This window comes from Pipra filicauda, unplaced genomic scaffold, assembly GCF_003945595.2.
Source record: "Pipra filicauda isolate LSUMZ 115617 unplaced genomic scaffold, ASM394559v2 scaffold196_size3971931_pilon, whole genome shotgun sequence".
Classification (NCBI taxonomy): Eukaryota; Metazoa; Chordata; class Aves; order Passeriformes; family Pipridae; genus Pipra; species Pipra filicauda.
In genome coordinates this window covers 633720-648438 of record NW_024104305.1, presented here as the reverse complement: position 1 = coordinate 648438, position 14719 = coordinate 633720, and the positions used below count along the sequence as shown (strand labels likewise).

General features: G+C 35.5%; 1 protein-coding gene and 1 long non-coding RNA gene across 6 annotated transcripts in view; both read left to right on the top strand.

Moving 5' to 3' along the window:
* The window catches only part of PALLD (palladin, cytoskeletal associated protein), a 202143-nt gene that overhangs the window by 15505 nt on the left and 171919 nt on the right, over positions 1 to 14719 (top strand). The gene's annotated exons all lie outside the window — the stretch shown is intronic.
* Positions 7897 to 11681, top strand: LOC120323099. The gene is made up of 3 exons (XR_005563251.1): positions 7897 to 7974; positions 8876 to 8958; positions 11640 to 11681. It is a non-coding gene; the product is annotated as an uncharacterized LOC120323099 (long non-coding RNA).

Genomic DNA, 14719 nt, shown 5'->3' with positions numbered 1-14719 from the left:
TAGTGTTGTTTCTTGAAGTCTTTTATGGAGTAAATTTTGTAGTTGTTGTGAAACACCAGTGCCTTGGTGGGAGATAGAGATGTTCTACTAGTCCTGTAGTGGCAAGGCTTTAATAATACTTATTTTTATGAAATATTACTATTTATTTATGTATATGTGGTAATGGAACATATTTGACAATTCTAGGTGTCCTTAGTTCAAAAAAACCTGATCTCAAGTGTGTTCCTTGCTTTCTTGTATAAACTCTTAGTTTATACAAATCATCTTCATTTATAGTCATCTTCAAAATTGTTGTGTTACTTTTCTATTTGTAAAGTTTTAACTATTTAAGTTATAGTTTAGGACCAGGTGGTGCAGTTCCTGGTTTTCAAATATTTTCATAAGCTTATATTCATGTTTATGTTATTCAAGATGGAAACTTTAGTGAAGCTCTTTTATGATGTTGTTTAAACTACTTGTTAATTCCATTCTTGCTTGCTTGCTTGAGAATAAGACCCCAAGATCAAAATTTGCTTCCAAACAATGAGATACTTTATCTTAACAACAGACTTTACTAGACTATAAGCATTATGTTAGCTACAGTGATTGTAGAAATTAGTCATGAAAGATAAAAAGATTAATATGTTCTCTGTGTGGGAGGAGAGGGCTCTTGTGACTTGAAAATCATTCACAGCCACAGGTATTATTCTTATACAGTAAAAATCAAATCTTGTATTGAGTTTTGAGGTGATTCTTGATTACCAAATGTAATATTTTACAGTAAGAATTGATCTAAAATACTTCCACAACTTATACAATAGTCTCTGTTCCATTATTTCAGTGTTATTATGATTGTTTATTAATGTTTAGAACAGTAAAACAGGAAATAGTCGGTTTTTTCTTATTATGTAACCTGTAAGTGTTTTCAGAATATCTTGTGTTTATTTCTTAAGGGTGTTGATTTATGGAGTTAGTTGTTACATTGCTCACAAATATAAACATTTTTCTTATATTCTCCCCATAGTCTGACTGGTTTTCTCTACTGAAATATTTTCCCAATAAACATACTTTTATATAGAAATCTACACTAGTCCTCTACTAATCTTTTTAGAGTAGATTCCCACTGATCTATCTTCTTATGAGTCTTTTGCAAAGAGAGGGTGCTTGTTCAGAATGAAAGAATATTCTCATACCTAAGGAGTTCCTTAGGTCAAAAATGTTCTGCTTGTAGATCTGGATGCTTTTCTGTGTATGAAGGGAGCATTGATGATCATCTGAAAGTATAAACAGCATGTGTTATATTGCTGAGATTAAACAGAAAAATGTTGTTAGCCCTTTTAACCTGGTATCAGATTCATTTCAGAAATCTGCTCATCTGATACTCAATGTTGATACTCAATACTGAATATGTTGTCAGTATTTTATATACTCTCAAATTAAGATGAAATATCTATAGATATGAAAGTTATATGTCAGCATCCTCAATATTTTTCTGTCACAATAGTATTTTTTTTCTCTTCATCAATAATGGCTACTTTTGTTGGGTTTTTTCCTCATTTACAAGTCAAAATAATAGCTCTTTGCAGTTGATGTCATTATTCTTTTAGCAGTTCTTCCCTTCTCATTTGTTTCCTTTTATACTCTCTGTTTACTGGACCATGCTATTCTAATGTCTTTTGTTTGTTTACTTTTGCTGATTTTGAGATAAGCCCTGCCCACCTCCAGGCATCCCTGGAGTTTTGAGATCTGGAATTGTGATGATGAAAGTCCTCTCAGTGACTTGTGAAACTTTTCCTTAATTCTGTTTCGCATAGAACAGTGCTCTGGACTAGTGGGTTTTAGTGGGGAAGTGAGGGGTTATATTTTAACACAAATGATTAAGCTATTGCAGTGGCTGCCTGTAGTAATTTATGGCCTGCAGGTTTCAGGTAGATAACATGCATCTTTCAAATATTTCCTTTTCCATTCTCCATTCATTTTGTGGCAATGAGAGTCCACACTGTCAGGATTTTCTGCATCTGAAGGAAAACATTCAGTGGAGTGGAGGCCTGTGTAGATCATGTGCCCACCTGCTTTAAAAAGCAGTGTGGTGTATCTGAGCAATGCTAGTAGTGCATCAGTTTTCTTAACTTGGAACTTTGTTTACCTTAGAACCACTTGGAAAGAAGATTTGTCATCATGCCACTTAAGAACAGTGTTTAAGAGACTGTTGTAATATATGATAACCAAGTGCTCTGCTTGAATGGGTATTTTTTTTCCTTCCTTGTCTCTCTAAAACCATAGAGTACAGTATTTAAAGCAGGTATCTGGAGAGCCAGGCTCTGTGAAACGATCTTTACGAAGCTGAGATTGTGATAACAGGATAATTTATGAAAGTCTTATAAAATAAACAGATTGCTATAAAACTTAGGCGGAGTAATTCATTGATGTTACAAAATGGATATCTAAGGATCTAAAATAAAGAATGTGTGGGTGTGTCTGGGAGGAGGGTGGCTGGTGGGGACACAAACTTGTCTGTTTTTTTATAAAACCCTAAGGAGGATCTATAGATTCTGGACACCAGGGTTTTTCTTACGTTTCATTTGTTTATTTTCTCTGTAAAATAGTTTTGGCTACATGATACATGCATTTCCTCATCTTTGTTATACAGACCCTGTGCATCACCAGGGTCTCATTCTTTAGAACAGTTTAACATTTTTCATGATTGTGGAAATAGCTCTTGTATATTTCTGTTTTTAAAAGTTTCATTTTTGGTTTTTGGTTGGGTTTTTTTTCCACCCTGAAAATCGGAAGAATAAAGCCAGTTAGGTGCATGAAGATGGATGCTGTAAGAGGCAGTTGTAAAAACAAAGGGATGGTTGTTGAAACTAGAATTGCTTTTTCAAATTAGAAATAGGAAGGGAATTCCAGCTCAGTTACTTTATTTTTCTCTGTCTATTTGTGAATGCCAGTGTCTTTGGTTTGGTTTGGTTCTTCTGATTTCATTACTGAAAGTTTAAAAGCATCTCAGTTCAATTCTTTATTCTTTCATTTTTTTTTGCCTCTCAGTAAAAAAATGCAGATCTAAAGTTCCTTGCTAATGGTCTATAAATAAATAACAGATTGACTAGTGTTTTTAAAAAGATTCTAAGATTGGATGAAAATGCTATCAAAATACATTTTTAACTGATTCTATTCTTGATGGCTAACATGAGAAGCTTAAAAGTAAATTAATAAAAACAATGCTGCTATCTGCAAAATGAAATAAACATAAAGAACTTTTGCCTTATATTTACATATGAATTGGACGAGACTTGGATGAACTTTCAAATAATGTGGAACCATATGTCTTCAGAAAACTGTTTCACTACACTAGCTTTGTCCATGTTAAACACTTTTAGTTTCAAAACAAAGTTTAATTGAAGTAGTTTTAAAATACAGGTTTCCCACAAAAGTGGTGCTGAATCAGTGCCAGAGGCAGTATTCCAAGAGGCTGCTTTTACTTCATGTTTCAGAATTTATTTGTATAGATCTTATATGCTGTCTCTGGGATTTTCCAGTATTGTGCAAAGGATCAAAAGCCAAAAAGTCTGACAATGAGGAAATACATCAACAATCTGCTTGTCACAGACTAATTGAAAGTACTTATCTGTGAAAATTAAAACTAAATGTAGAGGCTAAGTAGAACAGAGGTGGGAATGAAACTACATGATTTAGGACTCTCTTATTTGTACTGAAAAAGAGAAGAGTAGTGAGGTTTTTCATAGAAAGAAGCCTTTAGAGTCAGTAATTCTGGCATCATTACTTATCAGTGTTCAACAGGTATAAAGTGCTATTCCAAATCCCATTTAATATCATACTTTATCCTCTTTGACGTTTGCTCATTTTCCTGGAGGCAATACCATATCTTGGATTGTTTTAAGTTTCCTAAGGGCAATTATAGCATTTTAATAATGCTACTTAGGCAGCACATATCTTTTTAAGACATAATATATTGCTTTATAAATATAAATTAAATAAATAAAATTATCAATTTGAAACTTGATGCTTTAAAAATTCTTTCCTAATAAAAACCTTTGTCATGTCTGAAATACACTCTGTAAATGCATTCTTGGCAACATAAAATCTACCTTTAAAGACATGGATGATGAAATTGAACAAATAGAACTTCTCTGCAAACATTCATAGCTGATGACTGAAAATGTTAAACTTCAGTTTAACTATCAGAGCTGACAGGACTTTGAGGGATGTAGAGAAAGCTAGAGACGAAAAGCTTGTAACAGACCAAACATAGAAGAAACATCATTAAACAGCAGTGAATAATGAGCTTGTTTTATTGGTTCTGAGACTCATCTGGAAAGTGTGTTCTTTCTAACAAGCATTACAGTTTGATAGGACTCTGTTAAGTGGATTGTGCTTCACTTAATAGGCTGTAAGCTTGCCCTTCTAGCCCACGCAAAGTAAAAGAAGGAGTAAAAGAAATTCCCTTGCCCACCTACTCCTTGTAACCTAGGAAAATAAAAGAATAAGTCATAGAATCATAGACTATCCTGAGGTGGAAGGGACCTATAAGGATCATCGAAGTCCTTCTCCTAGTACCTGTATTTCCTTACCTGAGATGTAAAAATTATAATCTTTACAAAGATGTAAAGAAAGCAGGAAAGTTAAGGATTTAGCTGTGGGGGGGTTCATACTTTCATCATGTTAATATTGTGTACTTGCAGGGCATGCATGCATTAATATTATAAAAATAGGTGACACTTTGCAGTTATGTAGTGCCTTTCATGTGAGCAATTCAGTGCCTTATAAACAGTTTATATAATATATGAACAGCTTTTGTCTATCTCCTCTTCTTTGTTAAGGTTGTGCTTTTAAGGTGGCCAAGGAAAAAGATTAGAAAAATAGAATCCATCTCTCATTTATGGTGCAGCTGACAGGTAGCTATAGCTAACTATGAACTCTTTCAATATCACAGAAAATGTGACCACTGAGATAACACATTGCCCAAGAGTAAATTACTGCTTATGGGAAAACCCCACTTAAATTTTTGCCCTATGAGTATCTGAGACGCATATTTAACTGGACAAACAAGAACTGAGGGCCTCCTACTCCTGTAAACTGACCTTGACAATTGAAAATTGATAACAAGCTTCATAAAAGGCTGTTTAGCATTTGACCACAATCTGGTACCTTCCACTACCTTTTTTCCTGTGACCAATTGGTAAAATGGATAAAATATTAATAAACTGATAATTAGGGGCCAAGTACAGCACTAGATGCTGTCAGAATCTGTTCTACTTGGTATATGCTTTTCAGATAGCCTATTCTGAAGGGGAAGGTGGCTTTCTTTGATCAAATGTGTCCCTCTGTGTTATGATAGCTTTGCTTTTAAGAGGAAAAAAAAAACAAACCACGAAACACCACTCTAAAAACCTAGGAGTCAAAGCACAGTTCTTCAAACAGGAAAAGAAGATGTATTGAAATAAACTTTTCCAAGGCTGCTGAGTGCAATAGTCATACAGTTTCATCCTGGGAACAAGATAGAAAATTGCAACACAATTCAAAAAACCAACAAATTCTCTGTTAATTAATTTAACAGGTGTATTCATTTTACCAAAACAGGGCCAGTTACAAGGCAATGGCATTCTCTCAAATATCTGCAAAATCAATAAACAAAAACCTTATTCTTTTGCATTTAGCCATGTATTCCTATTCATTGTCAAGCCAGAGAATATTGCAAAAATAGATACTGTGTCATCAATCAATTATCAGTAAATGCCTTCAGTGTCTAGGGCAAGCAATCGTGTGGTGTATAGAAGGAAGAAAATGGTGGGGTTTTGTTTTTTATTTGTTTAGTTTTTTTAAGGTAGAATTGCTTGCAATAACTCATTACTACAGTTAGACATTCTACATGCCTACGTTGGACTGTGAAGACCATGAGTGGACACATTCTTCATAACATCATACTTAAGCCCAGAGATCAAGTAGAAACATGGAAATCTTAATGACAATTATCCATAGTTAAAACTTGAGTGTGAACTGACTTAGTTTTCACCTTATTCCTTAAAGAAAACCCAATTTATTTAAACAAAGGTAGTGTGTAAGTGAATTGACATGCCTTTTTTCAGCTAAAGCATTTTTCTAGTATGGGGCTATGTTTGGGATTTGGGTTGGAAACAGTGTTGGTAACATAGGGATTTTTTAGTTATTGCTGACCAGTGCTTACACAGAGTCAAGGCCTTTTCTGCTCTTCACACCATCCCTCCAGTGAGGAAGCTGGGGTTGCACAAGAAGCTGGGAGGGGACACAGTTGGGACAGCTGATCCTCACTGGCAAAAGAGATATTCCATCCCATATGGCATCATGTTCAGTATATGAAGCTGGGGTAAGAATGAAGGGAAGACATTTGGGAGTGATGACATTTGTCTTCCCAAGTAATCAAGCCCTGCTTTCCTGGGGATAGCTGAACACCTGCCTGTCCCTAGGAAGTGAATTAATTCCTTGTTTTGTTTCTCTTGTGCATGTGGCTTTTGCTTTCTCTATTAAATTGTCTTTATCTAAACACATGACTTTTCTCACTTCTACTCTTCGATTCTCGCCCCCATCCCAGTGGTAGGAGAAGTGAGGGAGTAACTGCATGGTGCTTAGTTACCAGCTGGTGTTAAACCATGACAGTCCCTTTTGGTGCACAGTATGGGGCTTGAAGGGTTCAAGAGGATGTGAGATTGGATTAGAATGCACTAGATTGGATTTGTGTTTATTTTATGCCAATTGCTGTTTTGAACAGGCCTCTGTGCCTGCCATGGGGCTTACTTGCCTGACTATATATCAGTGTCTCTTGCTCATCAGTGGTCACTTTTTATTTTTACTGCTTACTGTAGTAGTGCTACACTGCTGATCAGCTTACTCTGCTGTAGCATTTTAATAGCCATGAAATAGCTGGGAACATTTTAATAGCCGTGGTGATGCCATGCCAGCCTGGGCTGGCAGATGGCCGGGGTTTAACTGTTGTTTCTGGGCTGCTGTACTGGAACTCCAGTGTGAACAAGGGTTGAAAGGACTGTGACCTGATAGGATGAGCCAATGTGGGAGCAGGACACCCCAAAGTGTCTGTGTTTCTGGATAAGCCCATGCCAGAGCAGGTACATCTCAGAACATCTGTAGCTTATGTCTGTGCCTCACCAGCTATAGCTCTGAAGAGATTGTGGCCCAAGCTTAAGCCAATGCTGGAGAAGTTATACCTCAAAGTGTCTGTGACAAAATGCTGCAGCAGGTACACCTTGAAGCATCAGGGCAGCATGCATTTTTTTAAAAAATAGGAAATTATATCAGTTTCTGTTACTGTATTTTAATATCTTTCTTAAATAAATATGCATTTTTATGTCTCCAAAACTATGATTATACTTAACCAGTCATCGGTAAAGCAAATTTGGAAAGAAAAAAATTCAGACGGGAAAATCCTTGTTTTCTTTGTATTACGGTTTCATCAAGAATGCTTATGAATCCCTGCTTCTAGAAGGAATTCTTCCTCAGATGTTAATTTAAAGAGAGCTTGGATCGTAGTTAAGAAGCAGTATAATATAATCCAAACTAGAATTCTGAACCTAATTTTTGTAATGTGTATCTCCCATACAGGGCAGACAGCATTTGTTTGTTGCAGTCTTTATTGTCAATTAATATCAATATTGAATAGATCTAAAGTCTTCAATCCTTTGTCCCTTAGGACAACAGAGATGGACAACTTAATTTTCATTTTATGATTTTCTTGAGATGTTGGTACAGTGAGTCTCTTGTACCGTGAAGAATAAGGAAAAACACTTGTAGCCATACAGAGGAAAATGTGACATTATATTTTTTGCCTTTTTTCCAAAACAGCATTGCCGCTGGTAAGAGCTTTCAAGTTTAATTAGGGAAGGTTTGGACAAAGGAAGACTTTATTCTCTCTGAGCTTCCTCAGGCTTGCCATATGGCCAGAAGGAATCTATAAAAGCCTGTTTTCCACAAAACTCATGAAAGGTAATTTTGGGGGACTTTACCTATAAAGAAAGTAGGTGGAGATGGTGACTTCAGTTAACTGGGGAATTGTTACAGATGCCAGGCATTGCAATTCTAGAACATGCTACTGACTGCAAATTCAGGGGCTGGTGATTCAGAATTTCAATCTAGAATCTCTGTTCTCAGAGGATTTTTACACCACTGACCACAGCTCCCCTCTCTTAGAAACAACCAACCAACCAAACAAACGATTCCCCCTAACCTAAACCACAACCTAAATGAGATTAACTTAATCTTGTTGGATGGAGGAAACACCATTGGTACTGTAATACAGAAAAGTGGTAAGCTGAAAATTAGATGCATGTGACCTTATGTAGCGCGATATTACAGCCAAAGTCACACCAGAGCCCAGGACTGGCATAAAACCCACAGGAAATTCCTATGTAAACTGATGCAGAAACCAGCGTTCAATTAAGGCCTTCCTAGTTTAATAGTTATAGCAGTCCTTATATATTATATTCCTTCACAACTTTTGTCCTCAGAAGGACTGTTTTTTAGTTGTATTACAAGAGGATAGAAACTAGATGCTTTGAATTGAGAAACAAGATGCAATATTAAAATTTTCCTGGATTAATATTTCTGGATAGATAGTCTTTAGCTGAATGTAGTCATCACAATTCAAAGCAATTCTGCCTCCTGCCTATTTGAAAGCTGTCTCTACTGCATCAACCTTCAGTATAAAGTTTGACTGCACTTTAATATATTGCATTTCAAACACAGATTGAATTAATTGAGTATTGCTTGAATTAACTGTATAGTCTACTCTGCTGATTTTGTGTAGTGCAGTTTGACTGACTACAAGTTTCTGTATGCAGCCCCTATTACAAGTGTGGATAATTTGCTTGATATTATATATTTTAAGGTTTCTACATGAAGTAGTGTCTAGATATTTCAAACTGCAACAAATACACAGCATGTGCATCTGTGGCAGTGATGATCCCAAGGGTGAGTCTGATTTGCTGTACTCTTATTTATTCGTGATATGACAGCTATTCACTTTTCCTCTTGTTCTGGCACTCTCCAAGTTTAACTTGGTCACCTGTAATCTGATTTCTAAATAGGGAACAGGGAAGAAGTTAAATGTTGACATGAAAGTGAATATTGCTGCCCCAAAAAACATCTCTAGATTGAATGCATGTAATGCTCTCCATAATTTTTCTGCTTCCAGAAAGAGTATTGTAATGTATTATATGCAAATGTAAACTTTAGACCATTTGGAAAGTGCATCACTGTGTGTTCTAATATTCTCTCAGTTTAGAAAGAATTTGGATGGATTTCTTCATGCTTAATTCAGAACTTAGAGCAATTCTATGGGGTTTAGGGTGCAAATGAAAATTTTTATTGCAGCTAATGAAGTTCTTCAGGAGCATGAAAATTTACTACTCAGGTCCAGTTGTTTATCTGGTTTTGTTGTACAAATGCATTGTTAAGACAACCCTGCACATGATAGAGCAAAGAGAATAACCAGGAAAATATTGTTTTTTCAGTCCTTTAGTTCCTCCTGCCTTTACATAATAGCAAAAAAAAAAGCTCTCATTTGGTATTTCAGGTAACTTTTGGAAAAAATCTCGGTTCCTCACATTTTTGTGGAAAAGAGATGTGACAGTTGGGTTGAAGGGGGGTGTTATTTTTAGTCATGTATTTTTATATTGTTATTGTAAAATGAAGGTTACCTAGGAGTGGATTAATATTTAAGTTATAGAATGAATATCTAAAATGACAGGGGATCACACCCTAAGAAATAGGAAATCTACAAAAAGCACGCTTGCCAAAAATCTTCTTTGTGTTCTTAATTCCCTTCTTTGCCTTGAATATCTTAGTAGCAAAACTGAAGTTCTTTTTGATCTAAAATGTGAATTTTTCTCCCATAGCAAGTTATTCAATCTAGACTATTGGTTCTCTATTTTCAAGTAAGCGTAAGAGAATTTATACTAATTTTTGTGAAAATAAAATTCAAGTCTGTTTTTCAGGAGAGGCCCACGCTCAGTTAATTTTCATAGTACATGTTATGAATCTCCCATGAACTTGAGTACATCTGTTTTCCAACTGCAACATTGATTTGCTGGGCAAATCTATTCTTGACTCTGGTTTGTACAGTGCCTTGTCAATTCCCCTTATCCTGCACCAGCAATGAAACCAGCAGTTGTAATAGTGTTTATACACCTACAAGAAGCATGGGGCAAAAAAAAGCATACTAGTCTAGAAACAGAAGTCCTCTCTTAAGTTAAAGTTTACACCCAGTTTACATGGTGTTCTACGAAGATTGCTTTTCCAGTCAGCAAGAGTTTTGAGAAACAAGCCAAAGGCAAAAAACATTGTTCTGTAAGTTGGTTTTAGTGACATTTCTTTTTCTCAGAACAAGTATCTCTAAAAAAATAAAGTGATTTCATAACCCCTTTCGTCTGTCTACCAATGAAGAGTCTTCACCTCTTCCTAATTTTTCCTTTATTTATTCGGAAAGTTTTCTCTTTCACAGCATAAGACAGTTCCACTCATGCATACGACCCAGAGTCTAAACCTAGGGGGTTTTTTTCCCCAGATTAGGTCTAGTTTTCAAATATAATTTGGAAATCAAAGCAGGCCATGGAAACTCAGCTGCAGGTGTGTCAGTTAGGACAAGGAAGCTCCTCTATGTGTTGCAAGGTATTTTACCTATGTACGTATATGCCCATTAGAATATAATTAGGAGTTTTGACCAGTTGTACCACTCCTTTAGCCTCTTGCTGACTTTTTTTTTCCTTTTTAACCACCTCAGCTAAGCTACTACATTTAGTTGCATCTAAATTAGGATGTCCTCCACTTCCACAGAGTGATGCTGATTTTTCTTCTCACAAATAGAACATGTCTGCCCTCAATCTGAAGTTCTTAAAAGGTGAAATCTGTTAAGTCTTCATTAAATTTCAGTTCAGTTTTTCTTTAGAATAACTCTGTTTCTTTTAATTGCTAAGTAAGTTATCGACCTTTGAATCCTTTCTGGACTACTGTTTGGTGAGTAGTGCGCAGGGAATAATTCCATACAATTTAAATTTTGCCTTCCATATTATATTTGTTCTATTTTCTTGTTTGCTCATCTACATTTAGTGAACAGCACAAAAACTGTTTCTTAGTACCTTTCTCTGTACTCAAAACTGAAGCCATCTAGCTAGTTATGTAATCTCCCTTAAAATAGTTGATCATATAGGAGGTATCTAATAATAGATTCTTTGAACAGAACATTGGTCATTAAAAAAACTCAGTGAGTAAATCCATGTCAGAATTAAAAATCAGTAAAGATTAAAAGATTCAAGTGGACATTAAGAATGGAAGCATCAAAAACTTTGAATATGTCAAATCAAATCTCAAAGATACTGGAGTGTGGGAGCTGGTGGTGTTTTTTAAACACCGTTCCGTCACCCATTCCATGTGTATTAAGTGCATCCCTAAGATGAAAACACAGCATTCAAGTCTTGAAAAACATAATTATAATTCTTAATACCTGTTATCTGAACTAGAAGGGTGAGTGATGAGTTAACTTTTGAACACAAAGATAGAATCTTTGATATAAAATCGTTATTTGCAGCTTTGTTTAGAGGCACAGTAAGCTATTTAAAATGTGGACTTACTTTGTTGGTTTCTTTGTTTTGCAGTGTATCAAGGACTAACATAATCTTCTCAGGAAGAAGACACATGACTGTCAATCTGAGGGGAATTCACTGATTTTGCCATAAAAAACTTTTCTTTGCTTTTCCTTACTTTAATTAAAATTAAAAAAAAAATGGAGAAAATTGCATGGCATATTGAAGATTGCTGAAACAAACATGCTGGAAATTAAGATAAAGTAATAGTGTTTGACAATCTTGGGCACATTTCTGATAAATTTTGAGAAGATACTATGTATTCAGTTTTAAGACTAGATGTTTCTGTAGTCTTTAAGTAGTCATTTTTCACATTTATTGCAGTGACTGTAGTTTCATATTGTGATTAGCATATCACCAGTATTATTTGAAGCATTATGTCTGCAAAACAAAATGTATGACTAACTGCGAGCTAGATTGTCATCTTTGAAGTCCTGTGAGGCAGTTTAAAGAACTACCATGTTTTTTTAAAAACTGTTTAACACACAGTATCAAATATTCAATCTGGCATATTTCATCTTGACTCCCAAAAAAACCTTGCGTTGTGGGCTAAAGGGAAAGGGAGGAGGAGAATATCTGAGGCTTCTAAAATATTGCAGGCATCTGATGATGTTCTAAAATTAAGCTTTCTTGCATAAGCTGAAGCAGGATAGCTTCAGCTATAAGATCAATTACATTAGTTATTCTGTTAGGTTTATTTAGTGAATCCTATAGAACAAAGCTAAACCTTTTCTTGGCTTCCTGAAGAATGAAATGACAAGATCTTTCAGATTGATCACTTAGGCTGGAGGGAGATAAATTTTCTGACAAATGCAGTGCTTCTACATAATAGCTCTGGGAATATTTTATTCTTGAGATTGCTAATTATTCAGAGGTTAGCGGGGAGAAGAGGAAAGATCACTATTTTAGTACTGCCTGTAATGCAAGTACTTGTACTAAAGAGTTCACTTAAACCCAAGGTCTTGAATAAATAGAAAAGTACAATATGTAGAAGAAGACTCAGTTGCAAAGGGACTTGTTTAGACAATAAGTCTGCAGTCCTATTTTGAAATGGCTTGCAAGTGTCCAGTTCTCATTTGTTACTTAAGTAAAGCAAGAGGAAGTTGCATGTTAAGTTGATTTTGTAGCCCGTCAGTGTTTAATGGGAGCAAGCCAGACACAGAAAGGCTTCTGACTGTTATTCCAGTATTCTAGCAGTCTGCTCTTACTTCTAAGCAGATCAGTTCCAATTTCAAAATATCCTTTATCATAAAGGCAGTGCACTGAACAGGATAGTAGGAGACTGATTTCGAGAGTCTGACAGATTAATGTACTTTGCACTTATTTCTCAAGTCCTGAACTCTTGTAATTAAACATGGGCATCAGTGAGAGATAACTGAAAGGTAGGACAAGCTAGTCAACAGAAAAGAACTTTGCCTTCTATCTGATTTAACCAGGTTACAAAACTAAAGAAATTTGTAGCACAACAGACCTCATGAGATTCCTTGGCTACTCACTCTTCACAAAGAGCACAAAGATATCCCAAGATGCAAGAAAGGCAAGTATCATTCAGGGATGTAAGCATAAGACATAGTTTACTGGATGAAGCTTAGTGCGTGCAACAAATATGATTACTATTATTATTATTATTATTACTACTTTTCGCCTAATCCCTAATGTGGAGTCGTTGCAGTTTTCATGGGATTTAAATTTTACTGCACTTTTGTAGCTCTACTGCACCCCAACTATAGCCACCTCTGTGGTATAGACTTCCATGAAGTTACTCTGTTGCAGCGAATGAGTATGACAAGGCTGTACTTTGCTGTGGTGGTTGTAACCGGAGCATCATGTCCCATTCCAGAGCTACCATTAGAGTTCAGAACTCCTTGTGCCTTTATTCTGCTCCTTGTTAGCCAATCTGCATATACCTGCTGGAATCTGTTCCATACATACAAGCAGACATTAATTTCAGAATCAAAGATGATAGTTTACTATGCTTTCACAATACACTGTGTCTCTCATGCAAACCTCTCCATTGGCTACGTGATGATGAAAATCCCCCTTTCTTTCAGTGAGGCAAATTGGAGACGCATTGTGTAACTTCAGTAAGAGCAGCAAGTTCTGTAGAGATTCTCTTGCCTTGCTTTGAAAATAAAACTCTTCTTTTTTGGTTACTTTTGCATAGAAATCAGGAGAGGAACTTGAGAAAAACAATTGGCAAATAATTGTTGCAAGTTTTTTAAATGGATCTCAATGTTTTAACATGTGGTTATATTATTTCCATAAATGCCTCTTCTGGTATGTCTATTTTGGGTTGAGAGAAATAAACCTATCCTTTCAGTTAATATTTGAATCCCTTTCACTTTTCTAATTTTGTGTTTCATGAAACCTTATAACCTGAGAACCCTTTGAGAGTAGTCATCATAGATCTATCAGAATATTTTTCATATTTATCACAGCAGGAAGGCAAAACAAAGAAATGCTGAGATTCAATGATGTTATTCTTCAGAGCAGCTACTTAAAAATACCAATGGAAAAAATGTTGATCTGTATTAGAGCCAAATATTGGCTAGAAAGGAAGTATTTTGATTACATTGTAATAGTATGAAATATTGCCTAAATAATGAAAAGCAAAAGGATATGCCTCTTACTATATAATCTCTTTGGCCATCAGCCAGGACAGGAAATTTTCTCTGGGAGAGTGAAGGTATCAAGTAACTTGAAAAGTAATATATTTTTAGAGACACTAGCTTCATTTCACACTGCTTTCTAGGATCAGATTGTCACCTTAGAGAACAGACTTCTTGTTTGAAAAGTGGACTGCAGTCTACCTCTTTTTCTGTATTTATTTAAAATATGCTTTAATTGGATGGGAAGAGAGAGGAAAACTATAGAATACCATTGTTTTAGTAAGGACCTTTATTACTATTAAACAGCAGTACACTGGGAAATATACTAGAGAACAGCATATACTATTCATGACTATAGTCCTGATGCCTTTATGTGTCACCATAAACACTGAAATAGCATATTTGCAGTATTTCACATAAAAAAGGTAGCCCTCAGCACAATCAGTGTCAGCAATAAATCCTGAAAAATGTAGTGATGGGTCC